This window comes from Ambystoma mexicanum, chromosome 1q (assembly GCF_040938575.1).
Source record: "Ambystoma mexicanum isolate Mex_15411 chromosome 1q, UKY_AmexF1_1, whole genome shotgun sequence".
Lineage (NCBI taxonomy): Eukaryota > Metazoa > Chordata > Amphibia > Caudata > Ambystomatidae > Ambystoma > Ambystoma mexicanum.
The window spans coordinates 662,497,105-662,512,527 of record NC_090922.1 but is presented as its reverse complement, the minus strand read 5'-3'; positions in this window follow the sequence as shown (position 1 = coordinate 662,512,527).

Below are 15,423 nucleotides of genomic sequence, written 5' to 3'. Positions count from 1 at the left end.
CACGAAATGCGAGGTCACGGGACAGATCTTAACGCTCGGCAAGAGGACCTCTACTCTTGTCGGGCGAGGTCGTTTCCCTGCTCTGACTTTGTGGTACAGGTATCCGCGGCTCCTACAGTCTTCTTAGCTGGTTTCACTGGACAGTCCCGAAGGAAGTGTCCTGAGTTTCCGCAATAGAGGCATAATTGCAGCTGCCTTCTTCTTTCCTGCTCTTACTGGGTTAAAGGTCCTTTCATGCCCCCTATTTGCATGAGTTCCACAGTGTCAGCTCCCTTATTCGAGGTCTGTGGTTTAGAAAACACTTGGGTATCAAATCTGGAACGATCTGCCTTCCTGTTCTGTAGTCTATGGTCTAATTGGACAACTAAGTCAATATAATCAGAACATTCTTGTGGAGGATTCACAACTTGCGCTAACACATCCTTGAGCTCTCCACGCAGGCCTCTGTAGAAAAGCGTTATTCTCTTGTCCTCGGGCCATTGTGTTTCCACTATGAGTCTATTGAAGGAGGCTATATAAGTCAAGAGGTCTTGATTACCCTGTCGTAATGAGAGAAGTTCATTGTCCAAGGCCTGCCCTTGTGCATGTCTTGCGAACAGTTTCTCCATGCTGGACTGGAAGGCCTGAAAATCATGTAAAACCGGATAATCCTGGGTGACTAACGGGATCGACCAATCTGCAGCGCTGCCACTGAGATAAGAAACTACGAAAGCCACCTTGGTCTGGTCTGTTGGGAATGCAGCTGGTCGACATAAGAAGTGTAGGCGGCACTGGTTGATGAACACTGCGAATTTCTTTGGATCACCAGAAAAGCGTTCGGGCGGCGCCAAGGGCACATTACTGGGCAGATTGATTTGCACTGGATTTGAAGCTGATGCAGAAGGATAACTCCCTCCTGGAACGGGTAAAGGTGTCTGTCCTGCCTGCGTTTGTAACAACTGCCTAGCAAGGTCCTCTGTTCGCTCCTTGAAAATTATCAGTTCTCTTCTTAGAGAGTTCGTTTCCTGACGAGCTGCATGTACTTCTGCTCTTAATTCCCCGAGCAACTGGGCTAGTCGATCAGTGTCTGAGGTTTCCATTGCGCCTGGGTAGGAGTTTTGTGGTGGGCTTCGCGTTCTGTAACGCTCACCTGATTCCCACGGAGGCGCGGGTCTCGGCAGGAAGCTGTCTGTGACTCGAAAAGTGATGTGCAGGACTCGATTGGCTTCTGGGGTCGAACCTCTTCGCACTGTGTGTCGGACTCGAAGAGTGAGGTTTCTGCAGGTGAAAGAATATGGGGGTTAATGGTCTGGGTAGTTGAATGTCCCTCTCTCCCTCTCTCTTCCCAGCTTTTTCGTAGAGCCCCCAGGTCAACGTGCTCACCTTATATAGGTGAATGCTGGGCTCTCCATCTGCGTCTGGTGCAGGGTGCCGTTGCCAGTTCCTTCACTGGTGAAACATAGGCCTCTTGAATTCAGAGGATGGTTACTGTCGTTGTCTGCACGAGCGGTGAGTTTCTGGACACCTTTTGTCTTTATAGTCTTTAAATGCGTGGCACGTTTATATGCAGACTCTATATCATGCTTTTCCCTTATGTATTGCAGGGCTCTTGAGATGGAAGATGAAGTAAAGCGCCCGGAGGTTTGTAAGTATGGCAAGCGCTCTAATTGTCTCTTTCCTTGCAGCTTAGTTCGTGTTAAAGAGACGCCAGAGTATTTGCAGGCGTTTTATTGCGACGAGCGGGATGGACGTAAGTAAATACCTGCTTAATGTCTTTTCTTTGCCTTTCAGATGTTGGTTTGCAGCGCCGGAGTCCGCGGAATGCCAGTAAGTTGTTAACGATGCTTTGTCTTGGCAGGCGGCGATGCAGAACGAAGAAATCCGGAATCCACAGCGTGCCGGTAAGTATGGCAATACTTTTGCCTTTGCAGGTGGAGATGCGGCGTGACGAAGCAGCCGCAGCCGATGGATCAGGTGAGTAAGTGCTGCGTGTAAAGTTCGCCTTGCTAACCTGTTGTTTCTGTTCTTTGCAGGTGCTGATGATGTCTGGATACTGAAATGGTAAGTAGGATTCTTGCAGGTCCAGGATCAGAAGAAGAAAAGCCGGAGCAGACTCGGTGAGCGTTCTGCTGCAGATGCAGAATAACGCGAAGCACGCTTCATCTATCAGGTGTGGTTTAAATAGCCTTGGAGTGATGAGGCGTCTTCTTCCACGGCCCCGCCTAGGTAAGAAAAGAGTTCCAGCTTCCAGAAGAGTTCCAGTGCTGTATCCAGGGAGTGGAGCTGCCCCACCCAGGTAAGAAAGTAGTCCCTGTTCTTAGATAGCTTCTAAGTGGCTGGTAAGTAAGCAGCATGGTCTGCTGCAGGTAAGTCCACCCAAGCATCCTCACACCTATTATGAGCCTGGCGCTTCCAGTGCCGGGACCAATGGTTTTGATGAGCCTGGTGCCACCGGCGCCAGGACAAGGTCCAAAAGGTCCCAGTGGGGACCGGCTGGTGCCTAGGATTAGGGCTAGGGGCCTGCATCCAAGGACGTTGGGCTGGTCCTGGCTCCTTGGAAGCAGTGATCATGACAGTCGTCCTGCGAGACCCCTCTGCATCTGATCGTCCTAGAAGGTCTCCAAAGGCGCTTCGACCCATTGGAATAGTGGGATCAACTATTCCCGGCACCTTCATCAAACCCTGCAAGTAAGCCTCTTCGGAAGCGTCCCTGGGCCAACCAGTGGGCTGACCAGCTTACGCAGGATGCTTTGCTCTGTCACCGCCGTCGTTTCGGGGAAGCCCTCGAAACATGGTCTACTGCTTGCTCTGCATCCACGGCACCCTCACACCGAATTCCGTACACTTGGCATTCCCAGGTCTGAAGTGAGACGAGTGCGCCCAGACCAGAGTAAACGCAGTTGCCGTGTTGCCCTGCTGCGGTAACAACCTGTGCACGTCCGCTGCATTTGGAACACCCTCGACCCTGCATCCTGCTACACAGAATCTACACAGTGTTGAGACGTCCTGATCATTGCAGCTGAACCTGCCAGCAACGTGAACTGAACTGGAGAAGTCTGGGTCTGCCTGCGTCGGGGACCGGTGAGTAGTCCATACCCCAACTGGTGGCCCCTCGCGCAGCAGCTGTTTCTTTTCTGCCGCTGTTGCAAAATAGCGACTCTATCCCGCACTCTCACCCTGCCTCTGCCCACAAGTGGAGGCCTTGCTTGAGTAGTGGGGACTTGTTCTGAATCGCTTCATTCAACTTCCTGAACTGCCTGAGACCCTTGAAGAGACCCTACTTTATCCATTGGCACCAGCGCATGTAGGTACTTTTGAGCATAAGGCTCCTCTCTTCGTAGGGCTCAGACTTCCTCCTAGTTAGGTGCATTTCTGATGTCAAACTGGGTCTAATGATTACTTGCACTGCCTGTGTTCCTCCCCATTTCGGTGGTCTACATATTACGTGCTCATAACTCCTTAGACCCCTTGGTCTTGTATATATATTGTATTGATGGTGATGTGTTGGTTTACTTATGTATTATTGTGATTCTTTGCTATGGTCGATGGTACAAAGGCCTTGTAATAAATGTGTCTATATTTTTAATGTAACACCTGTCTGGAGTAATTTGTAAGTTTCCTTGCTTTGTGTGCTCATTGAGGTCTTACCGTCACCCTCACCCATCTTGAGACTTAGTCTTGACCGCTACCATCGCTACCCTGATTGTTCTGGCTTGTCCAGAGGTTACCCTGTTCCAAGAAACTAGGCTGGCCTTCTGAACCTCTGCCCCTCCAGGTCAGAGTTCAGAAATCCATCTTAACAAGCACCCCTCAAAAGGGAACGCTCTGAGGAAATGGTCTGTATTGCAAAAATAAAATAATAAACTTCTGTAAGTCAGGAAGGAAATTAATATTTCCTAAATGGCAACATTGGTAGACATCAAGACAGGTAGAGAACACCTTTTACATAAGTTATTTGTGAGAGGTGAGTGGACTGAGCAGGATCAGAATGTGTGGTTGCAGGCATTCACACAACAGATAACTGCAACAGGGTTAGATATCTGGAAAGACCAGGGTCCCTTACATGTGGCCCTGAGTGAACTATATATGGCTCCTAAGGCCAAGGATGAGCAAAATAAGATTGCCAAGATAGCGGCATATCTATATTTATCTATTGGAGCCATGCAGGATAAATATGCTGAAGGCCAAGATCTGGCAAAGTAGGCAACTGATGGCACTAGAAAAGGCCCAATCTGATCTGGAATATTCTGAGCAGATGCTACAGAGGAGCCAGGAGTCAGAAAAAGAAAGCAGGCAGTATGTAGTTAAAATAAAGGAGGACATGGGTATCCTACAGCAGGAAAAGGCAGACCAGGAAACCAGAATTCTGGCCTTGCAGAAGGAGTACCAAGAAAGTTTGGACTCCCTACTGCAGAGCCAGAAAAAGCTGGAGCAACAGATAGATTTCAACAGGGCATGCACAAAGCAGGTAGCCACCCTGCAAAGCCAATTAGATAGAGTAAAAGAGGAGAGCAATACATTGATTTTGAAAGACCTGGATACCCAGGCAGAGTTTGATGAAGAGTGCCAGAAAGCTGGTGCCCTTCAAAGGCAGAGGGACGACCTGGTGGCGCAGAGGCAGGCTCTTGCTCAGGAAAGGAACACCTTAGGCCAGAAAGTCTGTCACTTAAAAGGGAAACTGGAAGAAAATCACCTGTCCCTCCAGGGCCTGGGTGACCTCCCAAAAGAGCATGATAGATTGTTAGAGCACACCAGGAGGGTGGAAGATGCTCTGGGAAGGAAGGAGCGGGCCAGTATGGACAGGACTCAGGAGGTAACCCTCCTGCAGCAAAGACTGGCCCAGTACTCAAAGACAAACCAGGACGCACAGAGAGAAAATGAGGCTCTCTGTCAGAACAATGATAGGTTCCACATGCAGGTAGCCATGCAAGAGAGACTGACAGAGACTAGTAAATCCTTGATTGAGGAACAGAAAGCTCAGGCTCTTGCATGTCAACAGGGAGCAGGGGCAGATAGAGATGAGGTTCTCTGGGAAAGGGAAACACCTGAGCATAACCTCAGGAACCCTAGTACCAGAGGCCTTCATCTCTCCCAGTCCGTGGACTCTGCCGCCCCAATGTCCACTGGCGCACATGAGCCCAGGGCCACGGGGATGGCAGATTACTATGCAGTCAGAAGTATCGGGCTCATAGACCAGCACCTCCCAGGAATGGATGGGTGGGCATCTGGGTATGGGTAACCAAGCACTGTGAAGTTTAGTGGGGAACCCCATGAGAGTAGGCCCACTAAGGGGATCTTGAAAACATCTGCCCAGCGAGGACAGTGGGGGGGGTTCCCATCAAATCCTGGGAGCAAGGAGGAATCAGAAGACTCCTCTGAGCACCCCAGGACACAGGTGACTAGGTCCCCACATTCACCAGCCATTCCCTGGCTCGCAGAATCCAGGAAAACCTGGAAGATCAGACGTGCACCTCTGGGAGCAGTACCTCTGAGTCAGAGGAGGATTGGACCAGGGTTACCCGAACCAAGAAGGCCAATAAGGCAAAAAGGGCTTTGCTTAAGGACCCCTTAAAACAGATCAAGGCAATAAGGAGCGTCATTACGCCTTATCATAAGAACGCTAACTATTCTGTTTAGGAACACTTAGAGCTCTTTGAGCAGATGATGGAAACTTTCCATCTAAAAGACAGCAGTAGCTGCATTCAGTATGTGAAATGGACCTTTTCACCAGAATACTCCAGTTTCTTTGCGGGGCTGGAGGACCAAAATCATTCAAGATGGTCCACATATAGGGCGGCCATCTTGAAGCATTTTTCTGTTCACAGAAATCCCCAAGAGGCTCGCAAGGCAGCCTACAACTTGCAATGTGGGGAGGATCAGGCCCCACAAGAATTTGTGCAGGAGTTAAAGCATGCCTTTGCGCAGACTACCAGAAGGGTGCGCATGGACAGCAAAGAATTTGTCAATACTTTATTCCATGCTCTACCAAAATACATCATGACCCAGCTAGTGAGAGATTTTCATGAGAAAAGATCACTTGACTGGGTCATTGAACAGGCCACCCGTATCTATGAGATGCAAAAGCCCACAGAAAACAAGAATGCTCAGAAAGCCCCAAACCAACCAACACACCTGCACTGCTAAGGTGGCAGAGGTAAAGGTTGCCCCCATTTTGGATTTGGAGATGGAGGGGCCTAAAAACCCACCTGCACAGCAGAATAATTCCAAGCCCAGAAGGCCCTTGGGCCAGTCACAGACAGGGAGCCAAGGAGGTAGTCCCACAAAAGGGATCCCTCACTCCCCTGACTATGTAAGTCCCCGCTACAAGGGGAACAGACCCATCCTGGGTTATGTGTGGGCTCCTCTAGCCAAAGGGGGGGGGGTCTAACCAAGCAGCCCTTAACCCAGGGAACTTCCCTCCTCACTTCCCCCAGGAGGGCAGAAATTACCAGAGAAGGGATAGCTACCCTTCCTGGGATCAGCTCAGGGGGAAATGAGAACCCTGTATCAGCCTGAGCGGGTTTCACAGCTAGAGCGCCAGGTCCAAAACATGGCACAGGATCTGGGTCGCATGCTGAGGGATCAGCAGAACCCTCAGATGAGCATGCCAGCCCAGAACGCCCCAAACTCTGGACCTGGTGCTTCAGAAAAATGACGGGGGCAGCACCCTGACAACCCACCGGTTCCCAGGGAGGAGGCACAAAGGGAAGGGGGGTGTAAAGCCTTGGAGGAAGCTTCCTTCCCCACTTGTAAAGAGCCCCTGGAAACCCAGTAACCGGAAACAAAATCTCCTGCCCCTGAAAGTCTGCCACCCAAGGAGCAGAGAAGGGATAGGAGAAACAAAGGACCCAAACAGAGCCATTTTGAGGAGGAGGTAAAAATCTTCCAACTTGAAGGAGAGGGATCCTCAGAGGATCCTGGGAAAAGGATCTTCTCCTTCAGAGATGGGGGAACTCCTCCCAAGGAAAAATGGGTCCCAAAGGATTCAAATCCAGGCTGGGTAGATGTGGGGACTGAGCTAGCGCCGTCCATCATCCCATCCTAGAACCAACAACATGAAAATCCCCTGGTTCAAACCCATCCTGGTGACTTCCTCCAAAAAGGGGGGGGGGGCAGAACCTGAACCAGAGGAACTCAAAACTTCTCCCATCTCTAGTTGCCACCTTTTCTTTGCAGATTCCGAAGACTCCCCACAGAATTCTGCCCAAATCTCTTCTCTCTCAATGTCCAAAACTAAAAAACGAACCCAGATCCCGAGCTACCCTTCTGTCCAAAAAGGCCTTTGATGAACTTAATTCAGGAAGGGGGGAGAATGACCAAATTCCTCTCACCTCTCTTCCTGGACAACTTCAGAACTTTGACGGGAAGGAAATTCCCGTCGAGGGGACTGCGGATTTGGACATTAAAATTGGGCGACACAAGGTGAAACACCTGGTCATAGTTGTGACTCCAGAGGGCACCCCTTGTTTACTAGGGGATGACCTCCTGGGAAGGTTGTTACCCCTAATAGATTGTGTAAACAAGGTCCTCTGGACCCAGACTAGCCGACCAAAAAAGTTAAAACAGAGTGTCAACCATGTTAGTTTAAACGACACATGCCACATGGTTGAACAGAAATCTGACCAAGTAGAATTTCACTTCCAGAAAAATTAAATTCCAGACGTGACAGTAATAGCAGTAGGACAACAGACTGGTGATGGGGGGGTCCTCTATATTTCGGAAAATCAACCAGTTTAAGGTGGCATTCCACACTGGAAGGAAACACTCTGAAATTCTTTACCAATCCACAATCTGACATTCCCACTTCTATAGTCCAGAAAGATGAGAAATCAGCTCAGAGCCTGGCTGATATTCAGCAAATTGGAGAGCAGATGTTCATTCTGGTTCAGTTAAATGAAGGAAAGGACTCTGTTCTCACCCGAGTGGGTGTGAACAACGGTAAGAGCTTCATCAGCAAAGCCATGTTCCGCCAACTCCCAAAAGATCCAGCCATTCCCACATTTAGACGCATAGACAAATGGGAAATGGATCTGGAAACACCCAATTCCAAACATCTCCTGCCAAGCAGGTGTATGCTCAAAATCTCCATAGGCAACAAGAACATAGTACATAATTGTTGGGTCGTGCGAGATGTCACTGCCGCCTTTTACTTAGGCAGTGACATTCTCAATCGCTTTGCCATTAGTTTGGACCTAATAAACTTCAAAGCCTGGTGCCGCTTAGCGGATAATCCCATGGGCTTTGATGATCCTGAGAAAGCACTTAGGTCAGCTCAACTTCTGCCTTATGCAGTTGAAATTCAGATTGGAGAGGAAGTCACCATCCCAGAAAGGACCCGACAATTCTCCCTGGAAGTGAAAGTTAAAAGAGGACAGAAATTGAAAAACCCTGATGCCTATCTTCATCTAAATGCTTCTCTCCAACAGCAAGGGTTGGGGGTAAACCCAACACCACTAGTCAATATAGAACATGACACCATTCCCATAGAGGTGGATAGCAGCGACTTAAAGAGTATCGCTCTAGCCGCAGACACCATTATTGGAATGGCGGTTGATGACCAACCTTTTTCCATTGATTTAGGCAATAAACTGTTAGGACCAATCCCCAAGTACTGTTTTGACAGTGACAGTGATGACAACACCAAACCAGATAGGACCTTTACCCGACCTGGGGGGAAATTCCTGGTGTACACTTCCTGCCCTTATGGTAAGGAAGATGTTACATGTGACTTCAGAAGGGATGAGGTAATTTTCCAGGACAATGAGGGCTGTCTTTCCCACCTGAAGCCACCAGTCAAAATCAGCACTCTGACCAGGGACTTCTCCACCCATCTGGAGGAGGCCGCTGAGATAGCGAAACCAGAAGTGTTTCCAGGCTTCAGGCAGATGGTTGAAGAGAGAGTCAACCTAGCTGATGCCAGTGAGACTCTGGAGCAGAAGCAAAAGTTGAAACAAGTTTTCTTGGATTTTCAAGATCTCTTTGCGGTGGACTCATATGACTGTGGTCGCACCGACATCCACACAACAACAATTCCCACAGACCCTGGCATGACTCCAGTGTTTGTGAAGCAATATCGCTTGCCTCTCGCATCAATGGAGTCCCTTACTGAAATAATTAAGAACCTTGAGTCCCGTGGGATATTCCGTCTAGTCCACAGCACCTTCAATAATCCGGTGATGGGGCTATTGAAGCCAAACGGCCAGTGGAGACTCTGTGCCGACCTTAGAGAGCTCAACAAATGGGTCCACACTTTCCGATGGCCTCTTCCCTACATTGAAAAAGGGCTGGCCCAGATCCAGGGGTCACAGGTATTCACTGCAATAGACCTGACCAATGGATACTGGACTGTACCTGTCAATAGGGAGGACCAATACAAGCTGGCCTTCACCTTTGGGGGAAAGCAGTACACATGGACCCGGACTCCCTTCGGATACATCAACTCCGGCAATGAGTTCAACATTTTCCTACATAAGGCCATGCCCGACCTGGGTGAGAGGGGTAACCTGTCTTATGTAGATGATGTCCTCATCAAAAGCTCAACTGTGTAGGAACACATAGCGGAGATCTGTTATGTTTTGACACAGTTCAGGGCTGCCGGAGAAAAACTTTCCTTTCAAAAGGCACAATGGTGTAGAACCCGTGTAAATTTCTTGGGGCATGAGATTACTCCTCAGGGTCTCTGTCCCTACGAAAAGAAAGTGGAAGCACTCCAGAAATTAAAAGATCCCAAAACTCTGCGGGAACTAAGGAGCTTCCTTGGACTGACTAATTACAGCAAAAAGTTCATTGAGGGCTACACAGAGATCACCAGACCCCTGATTCATCTTTTGAAGGGGGGGGTCAAGTGAGAATGGGGTCCAGAACAAGCCGAGGCAGTAAGACAACTAAAAAGAAGCCTCTCATAAGCGCCTTGCCTAGCTTACCCTGTCAGAAACAAGGAGTTCTTCTTGGAGACAGGGTTCTCTAATACATACTTGACAGCAGTATTATACCAAAAGCATGACAAGGTCAATAAAGTAATCTCCTTTGTAAAACTTTATCCTCTGTGGAGGAAAAATTCAATGATTGTGAGAAGGCACTCTTGGCAACAGTGTGGGCATTGAAGAATTACCGCCCGTTTATCCAGGGGGAACACATCATAGTGGAGACTCCACACCAGCCTCTGCAATATCTCCAAAGTGACAGAATCCGGGCCGGAAATGTGAGTAATTCCCGAATTACTTCCTGGATTCTGTCAATGCAAGGCTTTCCTGTGGAGGTCAGATATGGCCAAAACAAGAAGAGTCCCATCGCACAAGGTCTGGCTGACTTGCATGATTGTGCCTGAGAAAATTGTCTGGAGGACGAGAGTCTAAAAATCAAGGACAACATGGAGGCATACCTCAATTCCCCACACAATGTGCATTTAGAAGCTGAATTTAGAAGTGTGCCCAATAGCCTCCCGTGTTGCCAGAAGTGTTCCCAACAGCCTCGCCGAATCTAGAATTGCGCCCAGTAGCCGCTCTGTGAATCTAGAAGCGTGCCCATTTAAGTGCGTAGAAGGGATGAATGCGTAGAGGGATGAATGCGTAGAGGGATGAGTGCGTAATGGGGATGAGCGCGTAAAGGGGGTTGAATTGCGTAGAAGGGTTGAGCGCATAGAGAGGAAGAATGCGTAGAGAGGTTGAGTGCGTAGAAGGGATGAATGTGAAGAAGGTATGAGTGCGCAGAAGGGGTGAGTGCGAAGAAGGGGTGAGTGCGTAGAGGGGGTGAGTAAGTAGAGGGGTTGAGGGGGTAGAGGGATTGAGGAGGTAGAAGGGGTGAGTGGGTAGAGGGGTGAGTTGGGTAGAGGGGGTGAGTGGGTACATGCTTGAGGCCGACAAGAGTGCACGCGTGGGGCAAACAAAAGTGGATAGGGGGGCATAGAACGGACTGAAGCACATAGAATTGCGTAACGTATAAAGTAAGGTCAGGAAAGCAGATAACGCTTAAAGAGCATTTAACCCACAATGACTAGAGTACGCATGGCGAACTAGAGCGCACAGAACGAACTCGAACGCACGCGGCACGCCAGAATGCATGAATGCGTGACCGAAATATATGGAACAGACTGGGATGCATGGAGTGGATAGGAGTGCATGGAACGGACTGGAGCACGTGACGTATATAGTATGATTTGGGATGCACACAGTGATACTATGACACCATTCGGTATAACTGTTCTCATACCAACACTTGCCGCTCACTCCACATCATTCTAAGTAATCACTGCTGGTAACACCCCCCCCAGCCAGGCGTTCTCCTCAGGCCTAACACAGCCACATCCGCTCTGGATAAATCCTGCCATAACGAACACATACTCCTGACCTCTCAACCAGCACACCTACCGCTAGAATGCAGCTATTACACGGATACCACACAAGCTGCACACATACCCGATGCCCACACGCACCCTTTTGACTCTCTCTACTCTCGCTACTGATATGAACTTCGGTTCCCAAGGGCGTTCAACCTACCAGTGCCTTCAGACCATACCAATGGTATATAAGGCGCTATATAAATGCAAAATAACAATAACAATAACACAAAGTCTTTGAAGAAGACAAGTGTGAGGGAATGCCCACTGTCTATGTGGATGGATGCTCTTACCATGTTGACAACAATGGGGAAAAAGAACTTGTGGCCGGCGTAGGGAATGCATGGGTGAATGAGACCCCAGAACCCTCCGCTGGGTACAAGATTGGTCCCCAAAGTAGTCAAGTGGCAGAGTTCATGGCTGCGCATCAAGCCATCCTCACTGCTGTCCAACATCTACTCCACGAACTGGTCATAATCACAGATTCGGATTATGTACGGAACAGGTTTGTGGAGCACCTGGTTAACTGGAAAACCAGAGGCATGCTATATGCTAATAACAAACCCTTGAAACATGGGAAGTTAATCCAAAATATTGATGATCCGGTCACCTCGAATGGGATGACCATCTACTGGAAAAAGATCAAGGGTCATTCCAAAGTAGAGGGACCAGACAAAACTGGAAATGACTTAGCTGATCAGCTGGACAAAACCAGGGCCATCCAAGGGGATCTAACTGAGATCGAGTCCCTGTTTGGGGAAATCCAGGTCACTGCTATCACTAGGTCCCAGACAAATTCTCACAATGATCTCTCAACTGCACAATGGAGTAAGGAGACCCCAGATGCTGATTTGATTACGGCTCAGAAGGGGGATCCAATAATTGGTAAGTTTTATCAACACCCTGAGGACCCTGAGAACTTTCCCCTGATGGATACCGATTACATAGACAAAGAGGACCTCAGACTGTTGATGAAATGTCCAATAATGTTCCGAATCCAAGACGGTTTGGTGGTGAGGAAATCCCTAGCTGGCCATGATCAGTGGGTGGTTCCTACCTCATTCCGAAGCCTGATGTTAAGTCATGCCCATGATGTGGCCACAGCCGGACATGGGGGGTTTCATACAACACTTGAAATCTTAAGAGAGGATGCATACTGGCCACACATGGGGCAGGACCTCGACCAATACTTGAAGGGGTGTCTTGTGTGTGCACAATTTCAGCCAACATCCCTCATACACCGTGCGCCTCTCCAAAAGAGGGGGATGGCACTGCCATGGTCAGATTTACAAGTCGATTTTATCGGGCTCGTGATTTGCTCCTCTATGGGAAACAAGTACATGTTGACCGTGACATGCTTGTTTACTAAATGGATGGAATGTCTCCCGGCCCCAAACTGCAAGGCTGAAACAGCAGCTGCCCTGATGATCAACCACATCTTTTCGCATTTTGGACTACCCCAAAGGATCGAGTCAGACAGAGATAGCCATTTCACCAGCAAAGTAATGACAAAGATGTGGGAGATACTTGGGGTTAAAAGGAAGCTATACATTGTTTACCGGCAGCCTCTAGTGGATCAGTGGAGAGATACAACAAAACCATTGTGAGCATATTAAAAAAGTTTGTGGCAGATTCTGGACCAAGTTGGGATATTCGATTACCTCTTGTCCTAATGGCCATCAGATCTACCCCTTCATCTGCAACCAAAATGTCACAGTTTGAGCTGATAACTGGACGCGGGATGGTGCTTCCCCAGCATCTGCTCTACAGGAACCAAGAGCAGACATTGGTCAATGCCTCCACAACTCATGAGTATGTTAAAACTCTAAGAAAACACCTTCAACATGCTTTTTCCTATGCTCAGCGAAATCTAGAGAGATATGCAGACAGCACGAAGACCCATTATGACTTAAAGACTACAAGAAAATAATACAATGTAGGAGACCTGGTCTACTTATACAATTTCCAAAGGAACCAGGCCAAACACTGCAAATTTGTGCATACCTGGAGGGGTCCTTTTGAAATATGTAGACAAAATCTCACCAGTTGCCTACAAAATCCGCATCCCCAAAAGCAGTGTGGCAAAAGGGGAAGATAAGTGGGTCCATATTAATCAACTAAAGTGCTGCCATCCTAGACACACTCTGCAGCAACTGGAGGAGTCTTCTGGAACCCCAGAGGGGGCCACTCCAGTTCCATAAAATTCCAACTCTAAAATATTCCATATGTAGTCTATAAAATACAATAATAAAAATGTGTCCTGATTTATCAAAATGTGTGTGTCTGTCCCACTACATTAATAGTGGTGGGGAAATGTCCACAAATATGTTTTTGCTTTGTCATCCTAGGTCATCATAGTTGATTGGAAACCATGGAGAATAACCAAGGAGGACTACCCGAGGACCGGGGGGAAAGATCTGAGGGGCCCGGAGTATCGCTCAATACTCACATCAGGACTGGCGAGGAGAACCGATCGATCCACCTTTGACGGAGGAAAAGACGATGAACTTTGCCATTTGTGGAATCAGAAGAGATGAAACTGACATCCCAGTCTTGCGAATTCCCATTGATGGAAGATCAACACCAAATCGCAAGAGGGGGGGGGGGGTTGTGGGATGTTTCAACCCACTAGTCCAGGCCCTGCAACATTACTGTGCATTGCTTGCATCAGGAACATCAGAATGGCCGCCGGAAAGTATGCTGCTTGCTAAAAATCACCCAAAAGTGCGCAGTAAAAATCTGAAAAATAGGCCAACATCCACTTTTGCCTATCTCAGTGATAACACAGGAGACCACTGCCAAAACCCATCATTTGGCTGCCCACAGAGCAAGTCTGCTTGCAAAAGAAACACAGAGCTGTGTGAAAATCCGTTTTTCTTGGTTGTCAAATTTGCAAAAATCATGGCTCACAAACCACCCAATGACCGGTAATATGCGTGCTCAGTGATGTGGCGGCTGGTGACAGGTAAGATGCATGCTGAGCGATGTAGCGGCTGGCAACAGGTAAGAGGCGTTCTCAGCGATGTAGCGGCTGGCGAAAGGTAAGAGGCGCGCTCAGCGATGTGGAGGCTGGTAGCAGGTAAGATGCGCGCTCAGCGATGGAGTAGCTGGAGAGAAGACGCTCGCAGAGATGAGGTGGAAGACTGCTGGTAAGAAGCGGTCCCAGGAAATCTTGAGAAGATGAGGCTGTAATCCAGCGAGGCACAGGTAGGTACAGCGGAAAGCATTACGCTGCTTGGAGGCAGAATAACGCGAAGCGAGGCCACGTGGATGAGCTGGCCTTATATAGGCTGGTTCGGGCCCCTCCCATGGCTCCGCCTACAAACTCCACCTTGTCCTTCTATGGGCCTGTAGGACGTGCCTTCCAGTTCTGCTCCTTGGGCCACGCCCGGCCCAGTTGCACACGCCCTAGGCCTAGAGTGTGCAGAGCACACTTTAACATGAGCCTGGCACCAGAGGCACCAGGACTGGGTCCAATGGGACCCTGCAAATGAGGAAGTACTGGGCCCATGACTAGTGGCCATGACAATAACAGGAACAACAAAAACAGAATGGGCACATCATCCACCCAATTTCCACCCTCACATTCAAAATACAAACACCTACAATCGGCTCCCACTTATCACCCAATTTCAACCATCCCATAAGAATAACAACCACCAATGTACAAATCAACCGCTCAATCAAAACTTCAAACATCCGTTTATGCATCTATCACCAAACCTCACCAAGCCAATACTAGCACCTCACTCACAATGCACGCACATAACACTCAATCATACCAAAGGCAAAGCAACACATGCAAGCAACCTCTCACAACAGGTGGGCATGTCACATCCATACTCACCCGCGACACGTACATCCATATAATCACAGCCACATGGATACACCAAACGCACTGTTTGCATCATCATCAATCACACAACATTAAAAAAAATCAAATCATCAGATAAAGCTGTAACTGCCTCCTTTAAATAACAGCAAGAATAAAATGATGAGACAACTTGGCCAAACATGTATGCAATTTAGCTAGCTTTACCTATACCTGAGCAATAATCTATGTCACTTTTCATTTTAAATCCCTATGTACATTTCACTCCTCAAGACCA